At 37.6% G+C, this 6000-nt stretch overlaps 1 protein-coding gene across 1 annotated transcript in view; it reads right to left on the bottom strand.

Annotated features, from left to right (window-relative positions):
- The window catches only part of LOC145471403 (uncharacterized), a 25825-nt gene extending 20594 nt beyond the window's left edge, over window positions 1-5231 (bottom strand). The window contains exons 1-2 of the mRNA XM_081454856.1: window positions 4605-5231; window positions 863-923 (exon numbers count right to left, since the gene is read on the bottom strand). The gene's annotated coding sequence lies outside the window, so the exon portion shown is untranslated. The remainder of the gene's footprint in view (window positions 1-862; window positions 924-4604) is intronic.
- Window positions 5232-6000: the final 769 nt, after the last annotated feature.

Here is a 6000-nt window from a genome sequence, read left to right as displayed (position 1 = left end):
TTCAATACCACTTACTTCAGTTAACCTGAGAATATTGAAATACAGAAGCGTTCGAATCTTTCCATAAAACATCTTTTGATGCTAATTAAGAGTTCCGCTTTAGAGTTCGACCTAGGAAAACGAAATGCTCAAAACTCTTACGACGATTAAGTGATCAAAAGCTAACGGGAATACGTTTTACACTCGGTTTCATAATAGCGTCCTGATCTCAACGCCAAGCTAAATTTTTAATTAAAACCATAGTATGCATATACACAGGTTGACAACGCTTCAGTTAATTCTATTCAAGTAGACTAAACTATATGGCTTCAAAGATCTCTATTAACGAATTCGAGAGCGGTAAAGTTCTAACTTTGCAGCTTTCTCCTAAGTTTTGTAAAGAACTACGTAAAATAATTACCCTTAACAACAGAACACACGACATTCGACATTTTAATTTAGCTTTAATTTAGTTAAGAGAGACATAAGCTCCAAAGTTTCTTTAAAACACTAAATATAACTGTGACGCAAAAGACAAGGGTCCGAATACGACAATATAACCTGTGCCGCTTTTAAATCGCAAGAATGTTTTTATTCATACATAACCACTGTCTGCCTAGTACTGGAAAACTTCATCTCTTCAGGTAAGATGAAAAGTTGAGACGAAATTAACTCAGGGCTGACAGAAAAACTCGCTTTAAATTTCAAATGTTAAACTGAGTTTGAATTTGAATACCATCCTGTCAAACAACAACAATCCCAACAATGGGAAAAAACGAAGGGCTGACTGACCGGCAAAAACATGTTCTTAATTTGTAACGAGGCAATAAATCGACAGCAGTAAGTAGGATCATTCAAGAAGTTTAAAAGTCACTCAACCTACCTCGTCAATAGAAGACTTAGCTCCAAGTGAGTGGTCTCACTGATAATGAAGAACAGTCATTCTGTAGATATCAATTTCATGTTGCTTTTAGAAGAGGAGTTTAATGTAAATAATATGTCAAAATGCTCTGGTGTTCAATACTAATTAATTGAATATTTTTCGGTTTCGATTTCCATCTGTCTGAGATCAAAAAACTAAATATCACGCTTCTAATCCAACTTTCCACGAAGAAACAAACAATACATTTCTAACCGAACTAATAATTTATAATATGCCATTAAATGCAATATTCACGATCGGTTTGAAAATTTGCTGAACAGTTTTATTTTTCTCCAAAAATAAATTATTTTTCAATATAAATGAGGTCTGCCCACATACTCTCAGTAGTCCAGGTGAAATTGCATTCCGTTTTGTTCCTTGTAAATTTTATCCACGGCTCCAGAAGTTCCATGCTTTAAAAATTTATCGCGTATTAATAAAGGTCATCAGATTATCTCTATTAATGAGGTTAAAATTTTATGATATCTCAAAATATCAATCTGTTTTACGTTTTAGGACTTAACTAGTCACCATGTATCTCTGGCCTAATATTTGCTGCTTTCTGACATTTCCTCCAAAAGGCCCGTTCATCTTGACAGTCTTTAAACAACCTTTTAATTAACTTGTCAGGCTATTGATTACTTGACAAATAAGGCAAGCAATTTGGAAAACGCTAATTTCGTTGGGACTTCCTTTCAGCTGCTTTTAATAAAATGAATACTTAGCTTTTAAATTCTCATTAAGGTGGTTGTGCGTAACTTATAATTTCTGTAGTCTAAATCATTAACATGGACAGTTGTCTTTATAATTATCGTGTCTGGTTTTAACTTCCGTTTGAAAACGAAAATATTTCTTTACGAGAAAATGACGAAAAATCCAAATCGAGTTTAATATATATCTATTTTTGACTACCACGTCTTTGAATATGAAATTGAATATTACTTGGCACGATGGGCGAATTTTCCGCTTATCATTTTAAGCTTAACATTCCCTCCAGTTGATTTTGTTCGCTTTTTTAATCCGAAATTCGTTTTCAACTGATTGCTTTCATCCTACAAGAAGGCCTACAAAATGGGCCATCATTGAGAATTGGTTCATGGCGGGGAAATTCTTTGGAGAAGAGAGGTTCGGTCGGTCATAATATCCGGAATATTCAAATCAGAAAAAAAAAAATGGGTGTTTAAAATGTTAATACCGAGTTTTTCATCTCAGCGTGGACACATGACGTAAAATATGTTCTAATTGGTGAAAACATGACATGTTTGCCTCCAAATATTTGAGGTTTGAAGGGCGTTCGTGCATGCTAAGTTCTGCTAAAATGGCGGGAAAAAATGGATATCCAAGACTTCTTCGAGAAAATGACCCCTTACTTTGGACAATCGATTCCAACAACTTCGAATAAGTGAACGACAGTTTGCTCGGTGTTCTGATGTGGTTTCCTGAAAGCGAGTCGATGTTACCTGTCTCGTGATGTTGCTTAGCGTTCTTGTGCGCAGCTGAACTTTGAAGACGAAACCTGCGACTTATTGTACTAACTGGAAGCATGCGACACCTCGTTTCTCAAATCCTAAGACAGAAGAACTGCTGGTTTGAAGTAGGCTCGATTTGCAGCCGCTTTGTGAGCCCGCGTTTCTTTCCCCACACCACGGCTGGATCACTGGTCTAGCCATTGTATTTTTGGACCAATCACGGCCAAGCCTGCTAGAATCCAGCAGGCTTGGCTGTGATAGGTCAATTCTGTCACTCGTTTTTCCAACATGACGGAAAACAGTGCTATTGAGTTTTCTTTTGCTGTAAAGTGTGTTTTAGGGCGCTTTTCGTATCGGCAAATTAAGGGAAAAGATGTCTGAGTTTTACAGCCAACGGCCTCAGGAAAATCCGTAGTTTTTCAGTCTTTCCCGCTCGTCTTCGATGCTGCGTTGATGAGATTCAGAAACCAGTCCGATTTACTAGTTGTGCTGGTTGTGCATTGGTTATATTATCTCTCTGCTCAACTCGCTTATGCAGGACTAAGCCAGGTTTCTTACTTCAATCTTTGTAAAAGTAATTAATATCTGGGACGAGCAAAAGAGGGCGGATTATTTTAGGTCGTGCTAGGGTCCCCGATATGGTGATCCATATAAATTTGATATATGTAACTTATAGGGAAAGGCTGCGGCTGAGGGCCATTGATGACGCCCACTTTATCCGACACTGGTAAGAATTAGAATGATTTGTCTCAAATATTTGTCGTAGTTGATTCCAAATTTATCTTTAGAAAACACTGGATATGAAATAAGGGTTTAATAGCACGGGCCAGTTCTGACCGCCTGTTACAAACACATCTGGCCTGTGCACTCCAGTAATGCTCTATAGACTTTTTTAGCTTGGGTGGTTTGTTTTCCCATTACACATCACGTGATATTTGCGTGAGAATTGTCTTTTATCAACCTAAAAAAATATCTATTCATATACACGCGACTATTTGAAAATTTGAAAGCGAGAATTCTCAAGAGTATCAACACATGGTCTAAAATAGTGCAACAAGCAGCCTATGCTAAAAAGGTCTATTCCAAATGTCATGTTGAAGCATCGTCACATGGACATTTAGCACATAATAGCACGATCTTACTTCTACATATTTTGCCTTCACTACACAACCGAACACACTGAAAGGTTGAGGCATGGGCGCGTTGGTCAGCCAGGCCCAAGATATGTTTTATTTGCGACAATAAGCTTACAACAAAGTGGATAAGAGATACATCAAGTAACGTCCTACATGCGCCAAAGCCGGACACGTAAACCCCAAAAACCTCTTGCTAGGAAAAATAGGGACCGTGTACCCCCGACCAAATGCAGTGGCGCCACCGTTGGGGTTTTAAGGTTGACCTATAACTGACAACAGAATGAAAAAACAAATCACGTGACGCTAATTATACAATAAAGATAAACCTTATGGGAAAGTGCTAGTGGCAAGGCTGACCGTAGAATGTCACAAGTTTCTCAACCGTCTCTTTTTACAAACGTACTACCCACGAGCCTTCGCGTACTACTCTCCCACCCAGTTCTCTGTTCCGTGTCGGCAAAATATTAATTTATGTCAATACCGATTATCACAAATTACATTTTGATGCAGACGTAGGGGATTTTGAAAAAAACTTTGCAATTTTGATATCCAATTGTAAATGGAATACATGTTCTTTTGTAAATATTTGCCATTAATTACGTCTTCATCTGTCTTACAAAGAAGGGAGGTTATTTGTAATCAACAAACCTGAAAAGTATCTGTACGTTTTAGTAATTATTATCCCGTGAACCATCAGCTCTTGTGAGTGCACCCAAAAAAACAGGAAATAAGTTTTGAATGAATGTATGACCTGCTCTACTGTACTTGTTTATAGCCTTTGCTACAGAACTTGGCATTACTTACAGCATGCGGATCACCGAGGAAACGCCTATTCTCTCACTAATTAATTTTGCCGGAAAAAAGGTTATTTTTCGGCGATGTTTACCAGTAAATCAACTTGATTTTGTCCGTTGGTTATTTTCTTTATGGTTATTTTCGATAGACGCAAAAAGGTAGGGCTAACTAAACATGTGCTTGGATACGAGTTTTATTACGCGCGTGTGTTTACCCAAACGTATCATGCAATCGGGATAGAAACAGTACTTTACCTTATACTCCTGGTATCTTTTATCCCAAGAACAGAAAAAGAGTTCTTACCTTCACTTTACAAATATGAGCTTTTTCGCTTTGGAAATCCAGCAAAATTAGTGCCATTCGGTGATGTTACCAAGAGTGGTAGAACCTGTATGGTAAAAAGGAAAAGGTCTAGTTTGCTGCAGAGGTCTTATAACAGAGGCAGGCCGAAGAAGCAACATTGGCTTATGATCCTTGGTATCACTGGATAGTTCTCTTGCATTGGACCACTCGGGCTCAGTGATGACGATTTCGACTCAACTCAGAATATTTGTTTACCGATTTACCATAAATAAGTTTATCGCTGCAAAGATACCCTTGGGGTCCAGATTCTTGCTGGCTACGATTTCGTGCAGTTCCTGTTTTAGTTTTACGCTTTTTTTTGGATTATCCAAAATGTTTCTACGTAGAACACATTTTTGCTAACAGGTTTAATTTTCACGGAGAGACAACCTCCGCCATATTTTCCCCCGCGCTGCTCCCATGTTAGTTTGCACAAAAAGCGGATATGACGTCACGGACAAAAGCGATACGGACCAGTGATCCAGCCGTCTGTTGGGAGGACTATCAACAAACGGACTCCCAAAACGGCTGGAAATCGAGCCTAGGTTTGAAGTTGTACGAGTAAATATTAATCGAAAATATATCAAAAACTTCTAATACTTGCAAACGTTGGCGTGAACGTTTGCTTATCGGCTGTAAAACTTCAAATATCTGGCAACCCTCAAAAAGACATGTTTGCACCCAATAGGCCAATTCCGAGTTGCCTCAGTATGACTCAAGGGTTCATGAAAATTGCTCAAGTTGTGGTACAGTGATATAAATGTGATCCATTTGTGTACGGTAGTCAGTAGTATAATGGTTAACTAATTGTATGTGTCCTCTGTTTTTTATCAGTGATTTTTTGAGACACCTTTCGTCTGTTGTGTCTTGCATTATATTAATATTGAAATCTCCAATAAGTTATGGTGGGTATTCTAGTATCTGTTATTACTGAGTTATGAAGATGAACGAGGGCTTTTATCAACTCTAAAACTGGAACATCAGATTTGAACGGTAGCTACCTACCACATAGATATTTGGAATTGGACTGCTTAGAACTGTTATAGTAATTTCTACATTATTAATATTGAATCGGCATGGAATTCCTGTATAGTTTAAATCATTTTTTTTAACATATACGGCAGTGCATAGCAAGTTCTGATATTGAAGTTTTAAAAGTCATTTCTGTGAAGAGTAAATCCACTTGGGATATAGGTATCATCTTTATCTGACATACAAAGCCTTGTTTCCACAAAAATATTAACATCAGCTTTTTATCATTTACGTGATACTATTATTGTAGCATCAGGTAATAAAGAGCGGTAGCATTGATCCATTAAAGTATTATTGACGGAAAGCTAGAATCTGAGTTGGAACA

Source organism: Orbicella franksi, unplaced genomic scaffold, assembly GCF_964199315.1.
Source record: "Orbicella franksi unplaced genomic scaffold, jaOrbFran1.1 SCAFFOLD_77, whole genome shotgun sequence".
NCBI lineage: Eukaryota > Metazoa > Cnidaria > Anthozoa > Scleractinia > Merulinidae > Orbicella > Orbicella franksi.
The sequence above is the reverse complement of the archived record's forward strand: the minus strand, read 5'-3'. Positions and strand labels throughout refer to the sequence as shown.